At 44.7% G+C, this 21,066-nt stretch overlaps 1 long non-coding RNA gene across 6 annotated transcripts in view; it reads right to left on the bottom strand.

Annotated features, from left to right (window-relative positions):
• Positions 1-21,066, bottom strand: part of LOC106782133 (uncharacterized) — a 215,642-nt gene that overhangs the window by 167,341 nt on the left and 27,235 nt on the right. The window contains exon 8 of one of the 6 annotated variants that reach the window (XR_011438792.1): positions 15,554-21,042. The exons of the other annotated variants lie outside the window; for them this stretch is intronic. This is a non-coding gene — a long non-coding RNA (uncharacterized lncRNA). Of the gene's footprint in view, positions 1-15,553; positions 21,043-21,066 lie in introns of those variants that run through there. 6 annotated transcript variants of the gene reach the window in all.

Raw genomic sequence — 21,066 nt, 5'->3', positions numbered from 1 at the left:
GGTTCATTTAGGCAAGAGCATCATATAATGCCACGTGCTATCAAGCTCTGAGAACGGATTTCCAGATAGAAGATTGTCCTTACCACTCCCACACCCAATGCTGGTTAGAGGCTCTCCTTGTTGAAACCAATGACATAATTTTCACATCCTCTCTGTCTGCTCATCTCTCATTCCCTTTAGTAGGCTTGCACCTTTGAGGGCGGGACCCAAGTTTACTCATCTCTCTCCCTCCAGGTTCTTAGGATGGTATTTAGCATATGGTAGGCACTCAAGACATGTTTGATGAAAAAAAGGAATTAAGCAAGTAATCAACTAGTTAATAGAAATAACATTATTGTATTTGTTTCTAATGACAAAGCAAAGTATCTTGATTTCCTGTACCAGATCCATACTTAAATTCATCTGTGTCAGCCTCTGTGGATCAGTCCTTTTATTACTGAAACGAGCAGCCAAACCAGCCTGTGTTTAAAGTTCTCAAAGAAGGTAACACACAGGGACTTTCAGATTATAGTGCTTTATACTAACACACATGTGACCTAAGGTTCAAGATAAACCCTGAAAATAAGAAGGCAACTCTTTTCTGCCTGCTTTGTAGGAAAACCCAGATGCATGCCAGCCCACTTCAGAGGCCATTCCCATTGTGTCACTTTCCATACCCACCCAGGGGCCTGGCCAGCTGTCTTTATAGAGGTCAGACTGGTGAGAGCTGAGTGGAAATTCACACGTGAGGGTTCTGACCTCCAGATGTGGAGGGGGGTCAGGCGTGTTTCATATCACTAATGTGGTGGGGCAGGTAGTCAGGAAGATGGACAGCTAAACAGACTCGGAACCAGAGACAAAAAGGAAGAAACCATGAAAGTGGGAAAAGGTTCAGAGAAGGGAAGAGGGAGCAATGAAAAGGGGAGAGGATAGGGAACAGGCTGAAGGACTGTGCACACTCAAGATAAGTGGCAGCAGTTCTAAACTCTGAGGGCATCTCAGATGGTGAGCATCCACGAAGAACTCTACCAGATGGTGCTCTCGTTCAAAATCTGGTACCATCAGGATCTCAGAGTAGAAGGGAATTTAGCACAACACTTCTTGGGAGATATACCAGGGGAGGTTTATAACAATGCAAATTCCCAGGCCCCACCTTCACAGATGTTGATTCCTTGTGGGTCTTGTGGTCTAGGAGTAGCGAGATCACCAACAAGCTCCCAAGGTCTTTGGATGAGTCACTGGATTTGGGAACCCCGACCTGGGTCTGTCTAGCCTCCTGAGAAGACAGGAGTTCCAGCTCTACTCTCACTAATATGTCCCCTTCAACTCGAACCCTTCCAAGAGCAGGAAGCTCATTATTTTGAGATAGCTCTGGTTATTAGAAAATTCTGGTTTTTACATAGGGCTCACATCTCTCTCAGGAAGTGAATTCTACCAATTTAGAAAGAAAAGATAAGGCAAGGAATTGAAGATGTATATCCCCTGGGCCCCAAAAGGAGGGACGTAATTGGAAAACCAAGCTGTTCCTGCTACTCTAACATCCTTCATTCCCTCTGCCAAGATGTCCACACCTAATTACTATGAAATCCAAGGTTCCACCAGGACAAGTTTCGTGTTCATCTCTCTGATAATGTGAACATGTAGCCTCCCCAAATGAGCTAAAAATTCCAATCACCCTGAAATCCTCCTTTACTGGGTAACTGGGAAAGTAGGGCATAGTTGCTACTTCTTGGCAGTCCTTGTCAGAAAAACATAGATTCTATTTGACTTTCCGAGGAGAGACAAGGACGACCAATGCCTGCCAGCCTGCATGTGCTATAGAAATTCTTCCTTGACCAGCAAACCAGAACGAGGCTCTGATCTCTGAATTAACAGTCTCCTAAAAAGCTCTGCTGGTCATGCACTCTTTGAAACCCTCGGGAAATTTTTCCATCCACTAACTTGACAGCCCCATATGTGCCTGTTTTGAATAAGACTTGGTAATCTTTTCAAAGTTGTCTCCCAGTTCCTCGAGAAAGGGCTCCCCAACCCCTCTCCACCCATCCCCACCATCCAGCCACCCCCTGTTAATCCACAGCTGAGTTAACCAAGCATCCCAACACACTGTCTGTGCCCCGGATCTGAGAACGTCATGTCAATCAGTAAGACAGGGAGGCACAGGGAGTTTCATTCTGGACTGTCAGTTCCTGCCATGAAAATCAATGGATGAGAAACCAGGAAGAGATCCTGGCTGAATCGCTGAACACAGTAAATATAAACTGAAATACTCAAACACTCACAGAGGAGTTGTGCACAAAACGAAACAATCCAAAGTCTATGTATGGACAGTCTTGGCCAGCGCCCCTCCTTTCCTGGAGAAAAACACTGTCCTGCAACTCAGTGAATATGGACGTGGCAGGAATGCAAACTCCTTCCAGGACTCTGCTAATCTTGGGGGTGAGTCTGGATCCTCTGCCAGTCAGGAAACTCCCACAGAGAAGCCAGAGCACAGGTTGCCAAGGATCTGGAGGGAAAGATGAAAATGGGGTGACTGCCCCCTGCACTCACCAGCAGAGAGCCAAAGGGAGTGCAGAGTCGGTGCCTGGGGCACGCTTCGTCAGTGACTCACTTTAAGTCCAAGGGCAAAAACCTACAGCACTGTGGGGCGCCTGCCCGGAAGGTAAACCAAGCAGAGGAGAGATGAGCGATCCCTGGACTGACACCTCTGAGGGCATCTATATGCACTGGATCCAGTGTTACCTAATTTCATTGTCACCATCTTTAGGTAATACTTTCCCCCTTTTTACAAATGAGCAGATGAGGATAAAGGAATGTGCCTAAGGTCGCAAGGCTAGTAACTGAAGGATTGGAGATTAGAATAAGCATCTGTCTAAATCCAGAGAGCATTCACTACCACAGCTCACCATTTTGTTCCAAGAGAAATACGTCTTGCTTAGAATATAAGAAGTAAGGACTATTTCTTCTCCTCTTCAGTCAGCAAGCCCAGCCCCCACCCAGCCTGCGCTGTCAGGCTGACCCTGGCCCATCCCAGGCAGACCACCAGGCCATCTTTTACTAGATCCCATCCCAAACCCAATGCAGGAACCCCCAATCTGGAAGAATAATCACTGTTAATATACTATTGTTCACCAGTAATTGCTTTCCTTTGGGCTCTATCTTTTCTAAAGCCATGGGCAATTTCTCCCAGCTTCTACCTGCTTGAAGCTTTTGTTTAAAGTCTTTAAAAGACATGACTTTCTAAAGAAATAATTAAGGCTTTCATGCCCCACACTTTTAACAAATATATTTTGACCTCGTTTCATCCTTTCGGGATGGAAGCAGTTTTCTGGCACCTTAAAGGGATTTCCATTCAATTATCCTCCAGAATCCTCTTTTCTCCTCTTCTTTCTTTCAACACAAAAAGCTTCCCATTTGCCTCCAAAGGTGAAATTAGGTGCTTGTCCATTCAACACCAGGCAGAGTTTTAAATTGGATGAAATAATAATGCTTCTTTGAATTTCAGGGCAGCCTTCAGAGAAGGAAATTAGAATCTGACCCACGAAACAGCTCCATCCTTTGCCGCCCTTCTATTCTCTCTGTGCTCTGGAGAAAGAGGCAAAGGCAGAGCCAGGATTCACACAAACAGACAAAGACTCTTTTTAAAAAGTTTGTTCAGGAGTCAGGATAAAGGCAGGACCATTGACCCTCATCCCTCGATGCTTCCGGCCCCTGAGTCGCTGCTGGTCCTTACACTTTTCCTCATCCTCAGGCCCTGCATGTGGCCTGGAGGCAAACCTTCCTGAGTAGGACTGAAGAGTTGTGAGTGCCGCTAAGTTGTGAGCATTTTCTCTTCAATAGAGCAGAATGAATTGAAAAGGAATGATGATTAAAATGGAACAGAATGTGCTGGAGGGAAAATGAAACAGAATGATTGGGATTAGCTTGACCTCAGCCTTTACCCTTTAACTTGAAATAGACAACTGCCCCCAAACATTGCACCTGAAGATGAACAGTCTCCTCATATTCTGCATAAAGCATCTAGACGCCTCCCCTCCATTCAGGATCACCCCACTCCACACACACACACAGACACACACACACAAATCTTAGACATCCAAAAGAGCTATTTACAAGAGAAACATGACCAATGGGCACCCTCTAGTAATTGGAGCTATTTTAAATAATTCCTAGGGGAAGAATAGCATCCATCTGCCTCCTGCAGCATGCCCGAAACACCTGCCATTTACTGTCATGCAGTGATGTCCTCATTCCTAAAGTAAAGTAGGGATGATATGTAACAGAGTGACAGCACATTTTCAGGATAACCTGCCAAATTTATAACAAAATTGAGGGATTCACTTGTCTAATTAATCCAGTGTCACCTGGCAGAGGAAAGAGCCCAAACGACTTGCACAGAAAAGAGCAAGTTTTGACGAAGCTCTGGGAAAGGTGAGGCAAGGCAGGAGCCAGGGAGCAGAAAGCTCACAGGAATCCTACAAGAGGTCAGGGGACCTGGAGAACCCAAAAGAAAAGACAAGCTAACAAAGGCAGCTTTTCCTGCTTCTCAATTGTGCCCAAGACCAGAAAGGGTTCGTTAAATCTCCTAAACCTGGCACATCTAATGCTCTAAAACCCATCTACATAAGAGCCTTTTGTGTTTCGGGAGCACATCTATTCAAATGAGAAATACCCACTGATCTAAATGGGCCTCTCCATGAGCTTCATCCTTTGATGGACACATCCCCATCGTGCCTCTGAAGTTACGTGACTCTCCCCACATTGTCTGAATAGGGAAACGGAAACATTTAAAACACAGGTTGCTCTAAAATATACCAGCGTATTTGGACCCACCAGGTACTCTCTGCCAAACAAAAAGGAGGGGGAGAATTCAGACCACAGTCCATGGAGCCCAGAGGGAATTCTCTGGAATCAGGCCACGCATATCAGCCTCCCCATGGTGAAAACATGAAGTCTTTCAGCTGTTACCTTAATCAATCATCCTCAGAAAGTTAAAGCACAGATTGCCGGCCAAACCCAGAGTTTCAGGCTGGGACCTGAAATCTGACATTTCTAACCAGTCGCCAGGTGATACTGGTGCTGCTGGACCAGGAGCCGTCTATAAGAGCCACTGATCTGAATGATAAATTTCTTCACTGGTCAGATGTCTGACCCATGCAGTCAATCGAATTTCAGTAACATGTCCCAAATTGGGGAATCAACAGTTTGCAGCCTGTGTTTTTTTTTTCTTTTGTCCCTGCCATACGGATAAAGACTGTTACTAAGAGTTATGGCAGGAAAACAATTTTTAAAACCTAGCCTACAGCATTGCAAAATGATTAAAAGTGGATTTGGAATGTCTATAGCACCTTATTTGTAGGGAGTGCCAAAAACTGAAAACAAGCCACCTGGCTTTCCATGGGTCATTGGTGAAACAGAGTCTGGTACATCCTCACCGTGGAATCCTAGTCAGCAATAAAAGGACACGGATTATGGACACATGCAAGAGCTTGGACGACTCTGGGGCCTTGAGCTCATGAAAGAAGCCAGTCTCGCAAGGTTGTCTGCTGTATCCTTTCCTTTATATAACATTCTCAAAAGGGCGAAATGATAGTGATGGGGAACAGATTAGTGTAGGGACTTAAATTAGGAGGAGGCTATGACCATAAAGATGTCAAAGAGGTTTTCTGAGGGTTGATCAAACAGTTCTCTATGCTGATTGTGGTGATGGTTATACAAATCTAGTAAAATTTCATAGAACGCACACTGAACTAAAAAAAGAAGTGCATGTAAGAACTGGTGGAATCTGAGTAAGATCTGTGGTTAGCGTTACATCATGTCAATTTCCTGGTTTCAATGATTAGACCACGGTTATGTTAGATGTTATCACTGGGAAGCTGGGTGATGGATATGGAACTACTATTTTTGTAAACTTCTATGTATGTCTAAAATCCTTTCAAAAGAAAAAGTTTAATGTTAAGAAAATACCTCATGAGCTGGGGGAGCATGGAATTTATTTGAATAAGCTCTAAGTCAATACAGGAGGCAGCAGTTCGAGGGGGAAACACTTGATGAGCCAGGAGAACAGGTTATGGTCCTGAATCTGTTGCGAACACTGCACACACTTGGGCAAGCCGTGTAACCTCTCTAGACTTTAGTTTTCTCATCTGTAAAATGGGCAGAGGGGCTAGACTATGTGACTTTTCTAACATTTCTTGTTCTCAGAATAAAACCCTGGGTTTCAAAACCAAAGTGTTTTTACTCATGCCAGCCTACTGCATCTGAAAAAAACAAAATCTCCTGAAACAACTTCCTTGTGAAATTTCTATTGGTTTCTGATTTTGACAACTCTGCGAAAATTCCCCCCTCTGGCTTTACTGGAATCCCCAGCTGTAGTCAACAAAGGTGGCTTAAGTCTGCCCATTCAAACTTGAGAATTCCCATCTCTCATTTGTCTGCGCTATTCCTATCACCCAGAAATGTGCTGAGCTGGGCTCGTGGCAGGGGCTTGTAAGCAAGGAACTACTGCATCTGGAAAAGGGGCAAGCCATGACTTAGCAGTCAGACAATAACATCTGAGACCAAAGGACTCAAGAAAACACAAAGAGAAGCAAGTATGGCTCCTGGACTTCATGAGTCTGCAAGCACTAGGCAGGCAGGTAGATGCCCCTATTCCTTAGCACGAGCAACTCCTTAACAGCTCACAAGACTAAAACCCATGAATGGTCAATGCCTGCATAACAAGGAAGAAATACTCGCAAAGATATCTTAATTTTCCTAATACTTTAATTCTCAGGAAGAGCCATATGAACTTGCATTAGGATATTTTCAGCCAGGAGGAACAGAAAATCTCACCCAAATAGGCCTTTTTTAGAAAAAGAAAATTTAATGACTCAATTAACTAAAAGTCCAAAGGTAAGGCAAATTCTTGTGTCAGTGGCTTCAGGACTGTGCTGTCTGCATTTGGCTGCTGAGCACTTAAAATGTGGCTAGTGAGAACTGAAATAAGTTTTAAGTGGATAATACTCACTGGATTTCAGGGACTAAAAAGTATATAAAATGTCATTGATAGCTTTATATTATTATATATTGAAATTATATTTTGGATGAACTAGGTTAAATAAAATATATTATTTAAATTAATTTCACCTATCCTTTTTTTTTTAATGTAACTCCAAGAACATTTAAAATTACATAGGCGATTCACATTATATTTCTACTGGACAGCCCTGCTTTAGAGCAATTCTGCCCATCCAGGAGATACTTGGCAATGTCTGGAGACATTTTTGATTGTCATGACTGGGGCTGGGGTTGAGGGTGCTACTGGCATCTAGTGGATAGAGACCAGGATGCTGCTGAGCATCCTGCAATGCACAGGATACACTGCACAGCAAAGAATTATCTGGCCTAAAATGTCAACCGTGTCGAAGTTGACAAACTGGCTGCCGGGGATTGTCCTCTCTGCTGTTGACACTACTGGCTTCCTGTTAAGGCCGGTTCCCCTCATGGTGAAAAGATGGCTGCCTACAGCCATCTTCCTTGTTCTTGTCTGGGAAGAGAAAGACTGGCTTCCTTTTGCTCTCTCTTAAGATCAGAGAAGAACTTTCTCTCCCCGAGATGAGTCAAAATTTAAGAGATTTATTTCTGTGATCAATGGAGAAAGTACTATTTTCATTAACCAATTAACTATATAGTAGAAAATAGACTTCGATTATGTAGTTTATCCATTATTCTCTGAAATAGACCTGGTGTTGGAACTTAACTGTTACAAGGAGTAATGGCCACCCACAAAAAACATGTAGATCTCACGCAGTTACTTCCACAGCCTGCTCTTAGCAATCCTCAATATTTTCCATTATCGAATGAAGATGTGTTCTTTCCCACCGCTTTACCCACAAAACAGAGTGTTCTCATTAAGTGATGTTTAAACAATTAGTTTTATTTCTCCCCAAACTGGGTATCCAAATATCTATTTGCTTGGTTGTAGGACCAAACAATTTTTCTTGTTAGTATTTATTCTTTAGATCAAATTCAATAAACCATACACGGCATTTTTAATTCAATCGATTTTTGGAAAATGTAATAGAAACATGTGGAGAGCCGGAGCGAGGATGAACTGTGGTGTTTAAGCAGAGAGAGCCGTTCTCCATTTTTAACCAAATCAATATTCAATCACCTTAGTGCCCAGAAAAGCTCATCCTTACTTAATGAGGGAAGTGACGTGAGTTGATGTTACAGAGGGGGGAAAAACATGAGCTTTTAATCTTTTTCTTCACAGAAGAAGACCCAAAGTTTTGAAAACAGAAAGGCAAATGGCCTTTGTCTGGTCAGAGCGATCACACATAAGGTAAAGCCCTTTGAAAAGTCAACCATTTAGCGAAGCTCTGCTCCTTCATTTTAAAGACATCCACTTTTGCTCCCTTTTCTCTTTATCTAAGGATATCTTCTCCCTGTCTCCTGAGAGTCTCATATAATTGAAAATGTGCTCAATGGGCCACAGAGAAAAGAGAAGAATCCAGACCTCACTCCCCTCTACTGAGGCCTCACCCCAACCCCAACGGCCCGTTCTCCATCTCCTCTCATCTCAAAATAAGTCTGGCCACCCACATAGCTCTTATTAACTAGATAAGTGGAAAATTCCCTTTGGGGAAGTGAAGAGGCACACCACCCCTCTTTCCAGCTGTTCTATCAGCTTCATTTCAGTTAGCAATGAACCCTTGCCTCCTAAAAGTTAGTACCTTTGCCTCCTAAAAGAAACTCAAAGAAAGGTATATTTTTTCGTTAGGGTAACATTAACTGCTGTGACAAAGAAAACCCCCAGTTGCAATGGCTTAACAATTATAAGATAGTTCTCACTCACTTAACGCTTCAATGCATTTGCTCCTGGTTGGGGTGGAGCGGGGAGGTCTGCTCAGGGACCTAGACAGAGGAGGCTCAGCCAGCTCCCACGCAGACTTTCCAAGCTTGCCGTGGGGTCACCTTCCTCCAGGTAGGTGGAAGACACACATGCTGCTTAACCACTTCAGCCCAGGTATTACCAACATCATTTCCACTCATACACGAAACTAAGTAACATCTCTGCCCAGGCAGCCCCTTCCCAGGGAGCACCCTGTACTGGTGAAGAGCCCAGGAATTGGGGTCAAGGCTGGCTTTCTCAGCCACAGATGCCATACCAGCATGATTTCATGGACCTGACACGAGGACAGAGAAGCACAGGTCTAAAACTTACAGTTATTCTAAAACCCTGGTGCCTATTTCTTAAACTGCGTATTTATCGCTTGCAATAGGATACATTTTCCAAAGACTGTTAACTGAAATTTGGGGAGTTGATAGGAGTCAAAAGAATGGGCTTTGAGTTCCTTCAAGTTGGTTACAAACCCCAGAGCTGCTGCTACTTTCTAAGTGACTTTAGGTAAGTTACTTACCCTCTCAGACCAATTGCTTATCTCTAACAAGAGGATATTAATATCTACTTATTCAAGTTATTGGGAATATGGAATGAAACCATGCAGTTGAAGTGTTTAACTGGTGTCTACCACGTAGTAATGCCAATAAATGCTGTCTGTTGCTAGTAAATGCTCCAGTTTATATGAGGAAATTGTTATTTTAATCAGCAAAACCCTTTTGAACACTGGTTCAAATAAATAATAATAAATCCAGTCTCCTTAAAGATCCATGGAACAATTAAGATTCTAACAAGCCTTAAATTAGAATCGGTTGGTGGTTTAAAAGACAAGACTCTTCTTTGAAAGCTCACATTTTAAACATCCTGTCTTCCTTTTAATTCTACAAACCTCAAATTGAAAGAACTTCAAAGTTGGAAACAAAACACATTTGTTTGGCTTGGTTTACTTTGTTGACATTATTTATTTTTTATGTCCGTGTGTGTGTGTGTGCGTGTGTGTGTAAATTACCGTCTTCCTATGCAGAGTTGTACATGCATAGTTGTAATGCATCCAGAGAGATCTGTAATTCCTGAGATTTCTATAAACTTAAAATCTAAAGCCGTGATGATAGATGATGGTAGTATAAATGGAGCCAGATTCCCATCTCTCAAAGTTCCAGAAGGATTCCATCAGCTCCTGGACATTCTCAGCCTGGTTGGATGCAAAACCGTTGCCTCCTTTAGAGACAAATACCAAAGTGGGGAGTTCCAACCTAAAACTTAGAACAATCCTATGGCCATTTATTAGTTTTAACCTTACTTTGAGATCTGCTTCCACATTGATATTATCTCAGGTTCCCATTCAAACAAAGCAACTCAACAAGATTAAGTTTTTTGTCATGATAGAGAAGGATAAAAGAAAATTATTAAAGAAAAATAAGAGAACTGAATCTGGAGCACCCAGTAGCCATCACCTTGACTCTGGCCCTGCATCACTGCTCTTCCCCTGGGTAAGCCACTTAACACAGCCACCAGCGGACTTTGCCCTAAACAATTCCTCACCAAATCACACAGGTCAGGGGACCGAGAGGGATGGGGAATGGGATGGTGTGGGGACAGAGGACAGAGCCAGCGTCCTGTTGCTGGAAGTCCCGTGTGAGCAGGAGTCAGATGGCAGGTTGTTGGTGAGGGCCATGACCTGAGTCATGATGCCAAACTCAGGCTAGAAGTTCAAAGAACTTAAAGTCAAGAGTTGGCAGAAACTGTGGCAGAATCGAAGTTGGGTGAGGATCAGAGTTAAAAGAGTTCCGATTACCATGACTTGCTCCAAAATATCCACAGCTTGACTTGGTGGGCCATCCGCTGCATAGCAAGATGGTCCATTGGGAAAGCTTCAAGGGTCAAGGCTCTGTCTGCCACTACAAGTTTTCTATAATGTGAACAAATGGTTCCATTTGTCCATTGACCACCATCTTTCTGAAAGTTTCTGTTCTGTGCCCTGGAAATACTACACTGAAAATGAAACAGCTCGTGCCCTTAAGGTGCTCAAGCCAAAGAGAGAAACAAACAAACAAACAAACAAATGCAGTATAATGAGCAATGGGCACAGAGCATTCCAGGAGCACAGAAGAAGAGCATATAAATCATTGCAAATAAAGAGGAGCTGACAGGGGAGAGGACAGCGGAGGCCTGAGCTGATTTTCCCAGTCCTCCAGATCTCATGAGCAAATGGCTGAATAGCAATCAGCTCTAATATCAGTTATTGATTTCCTTGTAACAAACCACCCAAAACATTTATTATTGCTCCTATTTTTGTGGATTGGCAATCTGGGCTGCTCAGCAGGGCTGTTCTTTTGTGGTCTTTCCTGGGGTCATTCACATCTACAGTCATCTGGAGGCTCAGCTGGGGCAGAATGGTCTAGAATGGCTGGACTCACATGTCTGACTGTTGACACTGTCTGTTTCCTGGGTTTCTCTCTTTGCATGGTCTCAGAAAACAAGTCCCAAATATGAAAGATTATCAAACTTCTGCTTGTATTATATCTACTAATGGCCAGTTGACCAGGGCAAGTCATTTGGCCTAGCCCAGAGCAATGTGGGAGAAAACCACACAGGGCATGGATATCAAGAGTTGTGGTTCACAGAGGAATTATCGTAACAATGTGCCATAGCCCTCTTCTCTGAATTCTCCCAGACCCAGTGTTAGATGCAGTTGAGGCTCTCCCCCTCCACCCATCTCTGTCCTTCACAGAAGAACCAAGCTCAGCTAGGGGCACAGGGCAGGAGTCATCTCTGACAGCCGAAGCCTCTAAACCCACCCCCAACTCCTGGGATGAGGATCTATCGGATGAAGATGGGGCCTGGGTGCCCTCCCAGTCTAGAGAAGCAGGGACCTGGGCCCCAGTCACCCACTCATTCACAGCCCAGGTACTGGGAGAACAAAGGAAGAGAGAAGATGCTTAGGAAGGCAGATCCATGGGGACTTGGCATATATTTGGGAAGAGCAAAAGGGGAAATTGACAGCTTTGAGGTGTCTCCAAATTCCAGAGATCTAACTCCTAGGGGTCACAGGCACCGAGCATGTTCATGTCTTGAGAAGACTCTACATAGTGACCTCACTCGAAATATGTCTCCCCTAAACCCAGCTAAACATACACACCATGATTCTTCAGAAAATCTCAGAATCCCAGTGTCAAGAGGAACCAGGAAGGTTGCTTGTCTGACTCCTAATTTTTCTGATGAGTAAACTAAAGCCCAACATGGTTAAGTGAACAGCGAAGTAATAAGTGCAGAACCATAAGGAGGTATGGCAAAAGGATTAAGACACAGAATCTTAATTGGTGCTAGATATTAAAGATTTGCAATCCCCTGAACAGGATGACAGCTATGGGTTTTATTCCCATACCTGATTAAATCAAAATGAGATTTCTGTTTGTTTGTTTAATCCAATGATTAGAAGAGATATGAGGAATTTGAATAATCTTGTTGGAAATAAGTTTTATTCCTAGGACTCATTTGACCATAACTTTTCACTTAAAAAATAGTCAGAGACAAATCACACTCTCCACTGATCATTTTTCTATTCACATTAGACTTTTTTTAAAATAGACTTCTAGAGCAGTTTTAGGTTTGCAGCAAACACGTTAGACTTTTCAGCAATAAGTTTTTTTATTAAAGCCTAAAGACAGTCACTCTGTCATCGTTGTAATAAAAAATGCTGAGATCAAAGACATTTTTGTGAAGCTCTGTATATTTTTGAGAGAGATCATGGGTAGATACACTTGCAAAACCTAGGACTTGTAATCACTGGTCTAATTTGCTGAAGAAGCAAGATCTTTCCCCTCATACACAGAGCCTAACGGGATTAGGATCCAGCTAAGACAGATTTCTTCACCCCAGCACTATTGACATTTGGACCAGAGAATTCTCTGCGAGGGCTGTCCTGCTCATTGAAGGATGTTTAACAGCATCCCTGGCCTCTACCAACTAGATGCCAGCAGTGCACAGACACACAAACACACATACACACACACACCCCTCTCCTTCGTGCCCCCTCCACCCCAGGTGATGACAATGAAATTCTCCAGACATTGCCAAATATCTCTTGGGGGAAAAAATCATTCTCAGTTGATGGTTGATGACTGCTCATCTAACGAAATCAACGCAAGTCAGAATCTAACATACATTTAACATTCTCTACCTCTGCTTGTGTCACCTTCTACAACAAGGTGCAGAAATAATTAGAGCCAGATTTGTTGATGACTTCTATATGCCGCTAAGTGTCTGCCATTATCGCATTTAATCCTCACAACAATTTTCTAACTTAGGTATATTATTACCAAGATCTTTGATAGAGAACCAAGACTGGACGTGAGAAGGGAAGAATATAGACGCAGGAAAATATTGACTAAAGTAAGATGAAGGTCTGTCTGACCCCTGAGCACAACAATGCAAATATTATGTATCGAATCTTGATATTTAATTCAAGCTGGCCTTTTGCTTGAAAATGTGGATCACATATTTTCTTCAATACTTAATATAAGGTCCTTCATTTATTTTATAAAGACTCGGGTCGGACAACAGTGATCTCAGCCGGGTTTTTAGCAAATAAATCAATGGGTTTGCATTTTATCCTTATGTAAAATGTGCTGAGTCCCTACACTATTGGTTTCAATGTGTTTCTAGCCCAAACCTAAACAGATTTTTGGGGGTGTTAGGCATTTAGCAAGTTTGTTCCTTCAAAGGAAACAGAGGAACTCAAATTGCCTAGGACTTTGTACACAGCAGAAACAGCCTCCATGATCTTTACCTGATCCTTTCAACGCTGCCATGAGGAAGGACCAGCATCTTCCATTTTCTGATGGGGCACCTGAGGCTCCAAGAGCTTTCGTCCCACAGCTCTGTGGTGGCAGAGCTCAGATCTGAAGCCGGGTCTGGGCAATGACAAAACGCATGCTCCTGGCATTTAGCACTTTTCTCAGAGTTCCACACTACACCAGTCAGTGATAGGACTGATGAAGTGGGAAATTGCGTTATACTTAGACGAGAGGGAAATTTTAGGTGAAATACGATGTGTGAGAAGATCTTCTAAAGGGCACTGGAGGTAGACATGCACATTTAGAAATATCTTTTATGTGATATTTTGGGTAGGAATGAAGTGGGCTGAGGGAGAAAAAGCTAAAGAACATAGTCAGCAAGAGAAATTTGTCACCATGAAGAAGCAGGAATTATAGAGGAAGCAAGAAGGAGGAACTGAGTCTGGAAAGTAGTTTATCTTCCTATGAGGAAGGTTTGAATTGTGGAAAAAAAAGGATTGCATTGAGTGGCTTGGTCAAGATTTCCTGGCAAGATGCCTTTCTCCCTCTCGTTTCACGGTGACCCCAGTAAGTCAACCAAGTGTCATGAGTCCATGATGACGCCCCCTCTCCAACTCATCACATTACTGCGGGGAAGGAAACCTCAGAGGGAAGAGGAGAGGGGAGTCAACGTTGACTGTATTTTCATTCCAGCTTTCTGGATTGAAAGAGATTTAGGGAGTGCACACACGGGCAACTTACACTTACAAGTCTATGACGATCCTCCATTTTCCCGTAGAGGACTTATGTCAACACCAGACATCTAGGTTTCCTTGACAAGCTAGCATCAGGGGCATGCTGCGTCTGGCCTTACCTGTTCAGTGGTATTAGCTGGGGGTTCTTCAGTTTCAAGAATGCTGTTCCAAGACTCCAAGAGTGACATAAGAAGGACAAAGCAAACCCACAGCGAGGCAGGCTGAGTCCCCACTGTGAAGCCAGGTGGTCACAGAACCATCTCCTATGTCTGTGGAAGGAGGGTCTATGGGACCCAGGGTTCATGGCAAGGCAGGAGCCCCACCAAAAACTGTCCTCTGGAAACTGGACATCAGAAGGGGAGCATCTGAGGCAGCCATCACCCCAAGGGCTGCCGGAAAGTTCTTCAGCCCCTTCCATGATGCAGCTCAAATCTGCCAATAATTCAGACTCTTTTGTTTTATTCCCTCAGCTGATATTCGTCAGCTGCTCTTTGTCAGCTCCACTCTCCCACCTATTTCAAGGTCTTGGGAGACATACGCACCATCTGCACGGGAGCATTGATTTTAATCAAAATTCTGGTGGTGAAAAGGTCATTTTTACCCCTAAAACCAAAATAGATAGATATATCATGGAGTAGAATACCAAACTCACAAAAATTTTTTAAATTTAAAAAAAAAGGACCCAATCAATGTCATACCTTAGCTGAACCACATCAAACACTGTTGCCCCCGCGGATCCGGGGTTGGGGTGGGGGGTAGACATTTTCTTGTTTTGGATGTTCACAGTACTTCTGGGAATGAATGTGGACTTCCAAGTCCTCACCAGACAGACCACAGGGCCTGAGATGGGAGGCCCTGGATATACTCTTACTGTTTTCAGGGGTGTCAAATTCCAGCTACTAGTTACAGATCCAACCCAGGAAGGGCATCTCAAACTCCTCTTGGTCCCTTGAAGTCAGCCCCCTCATTGGTCCAAAATTTAAAGCCATCGAATTAAAGGTACAGGAGGAAAAGAAGTCAAGAGTGAAAAAGCAGAACAGCAAACCACAACTTGAAACTCTCTCGCTTCTTCCCAGAAGCTCGACTTCTGGTGACAATGGATCACAAACACAGCTTCCCTTTTCCTCCATGCCGATCTGGTGGATAAAATCATGCAGCGACTATTTCCAGTTGGAGAGTCTCACTTGGGTTTTATTTCAAGTCTGTAAGGATTTAGGGGGTGGGGGTGCAGATGGAAAATCTTAGGACAATTCATAGGTTTTTGGCTTTGGGATTTTTTGGGGTTTTTTTTTAACTTTTGTTTTGACAAGAGATACAGGTGTTCCCATTTGGAACATAAACTATATTTTTCCTGAAAGTCTCTTTGGCCCAAAAAAGGAAAAAAAGCAGACAGACAATCTTTGGGGAGACAATCCCTTTCTGGCAGGAATTGAATTGTCTGGGATAACACTGTCCAGATTCCAGCATGGAAATGTGCACAGAGGGGCCTGCAGGAGATCTGGGAGATATTAAGAGCAAGGACAGCCCTCCACGCTTTTCAGTTCTGCTTGTGCTGCGAGAAAGAACTCCAAAGCAGGATGCAAGGTGCCATTGTTAGCAGAATGCCGCCTCTGCCACGAATCATGTGCAGCCGTGACTCGCCTCCAGCCCCCACCAGCCAAGTGTAGGATTTTAAGGGAATACAGGCAATAGCTCTTAAAGCGAGAAAAGAGAAACATCCTTCTAATCTAAAGGTGTTTCTAATTACAGCAGCCAATTACGAAACCTCCACTACATTTAACTGCTACAAAAAAAATCACAAAAGAATGATTAACAAGCAAAGGCAGGCACTAACAATGGAGCCTAGAAAGAAAGAAGAGGAAGGAAGTAGAGGAAGAAGGGAGGAACGAAGGAAGGAAGGAACGAAGGAAGGAGGGGAGAAAGGAAGGGACTCGGTCCTGTACGATGTGGCAGGAGCAAGCACATGTTTTAATCATCTCTATGCTTCTCAGTCCTCCTGTGCATGTTCACTTGTGAAATCTCAGGGCATTAAGTCTGCCAAAAGCATCAGCAGTGAATTAAGGCAGTGAAAGCAGACAGCAAGTGAGAGAACCACCAAGACCAATTATTTATGGATTGTTCACCTGAATTTCCCAAGCTTCCTCTCGCCTCTCGCCTCGTATTGATCTCCACTCAGCTAGAGACACCTGTTTTTCCAGTTTTGTCAACATCCCCGAAGTTCCTTTGCATAAGTTATGATTTTGCCCAAAGCTTAGAAACTAGAGTGTTGATTTCACAGCAAAACTTTGGTTTATCTCTAAAAGGAGGAAAGAAAAATTCCTGAAGTTCAAGTCCTTGCACGTGGCATGGTTCACAAAAGAATTTTTATACCTCTTGTTAGGAGTTGATCATGCCCACCCCCTACACACACAAACTCATATCTCCAGTATCTCAGAATTTGATCTTATTTGGAAATAGGGTTGTTGCAGCTATAACTAGTTAAGATGAGGTCCTACTGGAGTGTGAGAGCCCTCTACCCAATGTGACTAGTGTCCTTACAAAAAGGGGAAATTTGGACACAGACAGACACACGAGGAGAACACCACATGAAGATGAAGGCAGAGCCGGACCACGTGATGTGCTACAAGGTAAGGAACACCAAAGATTGCCAGGAAACCACCAGAAGCTGGGAGAAAAGCATGGAACAAATTCTTCCTGATAGCCTTCATCTTGATGTCGGAATAGCAGACACCTTGATCTTGGAATTCTAGCCTCCAGAACTGTGAGACAATACATTTCTGTTTTTTAGTCACGGGAGCCCAGCAAACTAATACACCTACTGATTCTACCTCATGATGCCCTTCCCAATGGGCCCCTTCCCTGTGTCCTCATTTGCCACCACCCTCATTCAGTCATTCATCACCTGCCATCTGGACCATCGCAACAGTCTCCTAGTTACCCTCCTGCCTGAACTTGCTCCTTCTTGAACATCCGCTGCTCTGGGGTGAGCTCTCCTTACCACAGCTCTGACCATAGAATGTCAGGATTGGAATAATAATAGAAACAATAATAATAACCTCTCAAGTACATTTTCTATGACAGGAATTGTGAGAAGCACAAGGAACACAAAGAAAAATAAAGCAGTTCTTACTCTCCAGGAGCTCCCAGCCTAATCGTGTGGGTGAAGACAGACACATAATAGATTATTAGATAGAGATGGTGCAGGCATGCCCAGGGCATCATGGGAAATCTGAGAATGCATGCCTGATGCATCCTTGGGAGAGAGGACATTTTATGAGGGGCCTCCAAGAGGGAGAGACCCCTGAGCTGAGCCCGGAAGCACTGAATCTCCATCCTGGCTGCACTCTGCGCTCACCTGGGAAGCTCCACAAATCAGAGGCCTGTGTCTGACAGTCCCCAGGCCCCCTGGTTTAATTGGTCTGGGGCTGGCTCAGTTTTAGGAAGTTGCACAAGATCTCCATGTGGGTCTAATGTGCAGCCAATTTTAAGACCCTCTGTCCTAAAGCACTGATTCTCTGCACCTCAAAATCACCTGAAGAGTTTTAATAAACTCCAATGTCTGGGTGCCACCCCCTAGAGATCTGATTTGTTTGGTCTGGGTGCAGCCAGGAATTAAAGAATTTTTTAATGCTCCCCAAGTGACTGTAATGTGCAGGCAAGATCAAGAACCACCACCTTGTAAGAATACTTCTCAAAATTGAATGTGCATAGAATCACCCGGAGATCTTGTTAATATGCAGATTCCTAATTAGTAGGTCTGGGGTGGGGCCTGAGACCCTCCCGGCCTAACGAAGGCTCCACGTGCTAATGTTGCTGGTGTTGCAGCCACAGTGTCAGTTTTCCAAATCCTCATAAAGAGACTCCCACTAATAATCGAGTTCCTCTAGCTCGTCCTCTCATTCGGGCTAACAGTTGTCCCAAATGTGGGCTCCGTAGAAGCAGAAGCAATGAGCAAGAGTTCCAGCCACAGGGACACCGACTCTAGCTGCCTCCTTATATGGCAGAACACTCACACATCACCAGCTGGGAGACCAGTCCCTCCCAGCGCAAGCTTTGGGGGCCTTTTTAAGTAAGTCAAATTTCTACAAAGTGAGACACATTTTCAAGTAGAGCCAAAGATGAGCCTTCTATCTCTCTTCATGGAGGGGACAGCTCAAACCCAGATTCCTCACTCACACATGCACACAGTTCTTTCCCTTCCCCCCTTTTCCCTTCCCTCTCCTTTATCCCTGACTCCTGCTGAACCCAGACATTACGATCAAGAACTGGATTCAAATTCTGACACTTCCTGAGTAACCTTTGTCGGATCGCTCAAGCTCTCTAAACCTCAAATTCCTGTTCTCGAAATTGGTGGTTTTATCCCCATCTTTACAGGCTTGAGGAAACAGACAGGAGTGTGCCAGGCTGGGCTGTGGGTCTCCAGAGCCTGCTGACCCTGTGCTGTACTGCAGCAGCATCATGCTGTGAAGGGGCCATGTGGTCTGGGCAAGCCACTTGCTGACGCAGGTCCCTGGATGCTCACCTTTCAAGCCTGTACACTGACCAGTCTGGTCAGCTACCATCGGATACCTCTTTTCTTGCCCCAGCCCCTCTCCACTGGGCAGTGCCCTCTCCACCAGGCAACGATGGATGACCCAAGCTGCTGTGTCCACTGGCCACCCATCACTGAGAGACCTGTGGGTACCCCACTACTTCTGCTGGTTACTGCACTGCCGCTGGGCACCACAGCCTTCACCAATACTGAGCTAGAACATTCAAATCATCAAAGGGGCAGTGGCCAAGTAGGGAAATGTCAGGATGTACGATCCTGGAATGACCAAAGTATGGTCCCCATCAGGTGGCAGAATCAATGCCAGCGTGTCCTTGTTCTAAATCACTCATTCATTTGGTAAACATTTCTCAAGCATCCACGATGTGCCAGACATTGTGGTAAGCACCAAGAATACAAGTTAACAAACACACTGTGTTTTTGAGGAATTCACAACATGGTGAGAGAGAAAGAGTAGCTGACAGATGCACAGGTGAAGAGACAAATTTAGCACGCTGCCACCACAACAGCAGTAATAGCTGGCCATGCAGATTGGGTACCTACAATGGGTCACATACCACACTAAACACTTATATCAGTTTCCTGGGGCTGTTGTGATAAATTACTACACTTCGTGGCTTAACACAACAGAAATTCACTGTCTCACAGTTCCAGAGGCCACGAATCCAAAATCCAGGTGTCAGCAGGGCCAAGCTCCCTCCAAAGGCTCTACGAAGGATCACTCCTCTTGCCTCTTCCAGCTTCTGGTGGCTCCAGGCGTTCCTTGACTTGTGGCTGCATCACTCAAATCTCTACCTCCAACTTCATACGGCATCTCCTCTCTGTGTCTCACGTCTCCCTCTGCCTTTCTCTTATAAGGAAACTGCCATTGGATTTAAGGCCTGACCTAAATCCAAGATGATCTCATCTTGAGATCCTTAACTTAGTTACATCTGCAAAGATCTTTATTCCAAACGAGGTCAGATTCTGAGGTTCCAGGTGGACATATCTTTGGAGGGTCACAATTCAACCTACTATAGCACTGTATATACATCAGCTTACCTCCTCCTCAAAACAATCCTCTAAGGCTAGTTCTGCTGACATCCTCAGTTTACACGTGGTGAAACTGAGGCCCGGAGAAGTTAATAACTTGCTCAAGATGACATGATTAGCGATGAGACAGCTGGGATGTGAACCCCCGTCCGTCTGATGTCTTAACACTACTTTCTACAGCCTCCCATCTCTGTGAGTCCCACGATAGCCAGAAGGAGAGTGGGCCCATCCAGCCTGCAAGGTCAGAGATGGATCCTCGGATGGAGGGAAAGCTGAGGCCAGCCCCAAGGGGGAGGGTGTGTGAACCAGAACAAGAAGCCAGGAAGAGCATCCAAGCAGGGGAAGCCCATTTGTGGAACCCAGGGGCATCCAATTCACTGTCAAGGAACAGTACATTATTCAGTGCGGCTGGACCAAGGGGTGCAAGAGGAAGAGAAGTGAGGCCTAGAGAAGAGGGCTCAGGAAGGCCAGGGCACAGAGGGGCACGGATGGCCAGGTGGGAGGCTGCCCTTGTCCTACAGGCTGTGGAGAGCCATTGGCCAGGGTTAAGCAAAGGGTAGAAGCGTGCTGATGCTAGACTCTTGGATCACCGACCAACGCGGAAAAGTTGTCCACCTCCTGTTGGCCAACCCTGCTGAGTGCCCAGCCATAAACGTGCAGGTGTGAGAACTAGGGGAGCTGTTACCACTCAGGGCCCTGGGCATCCAGGCACAGCTCCAACACGTCTGTGTATGGTGTGCCTTCTGGGCTCAGAATCCAAGTCTAACTCTCAAGCCAGCTTTTTGAAGAAGGCATTTCTGATACTAATGACAGTAGGATGGTCACCTCAGGCAAGCAATTATAATGCAAGAGTAAGAAGTGGTCGGCTCACTGTTGGGAAGGCGTGAGCCCACCTCTCTCCTTGAGGCCCAGGAAGACAGAGCTGGTCATAGTCAGCGCACACACAGGCTAAGCACCCGCAGAATGTATCAGGAAGGGGAAAGTAAACAGGAACACAGCTCACGGCGTAAAGCAAACGGAGAGACGGCTCATCCCAAGTTTTGGCTGCCCAGACTGCGCCTGGACCATGGCCTAGAGGGTGGAGACGGGTGACAT

Source organism: Equus caballus, chromosome 1 (assembly GCF_041296265.1).
Source record: "Equus caballus isolate H_3958 breed thoroughbred chromosome 1, TB-T2T, whole genome shotgun sequence".
NCBI lineage: Eukaryota > Metazoa > Chordata > Mammalia > Perissodactyla > Equidae > Equus > Equus caballus.
The sequence above is the reverse complement of the archived record's forward strand: the minus strand, read 5'-3'. Positions and strand labels throughout refer to the sequence as shown.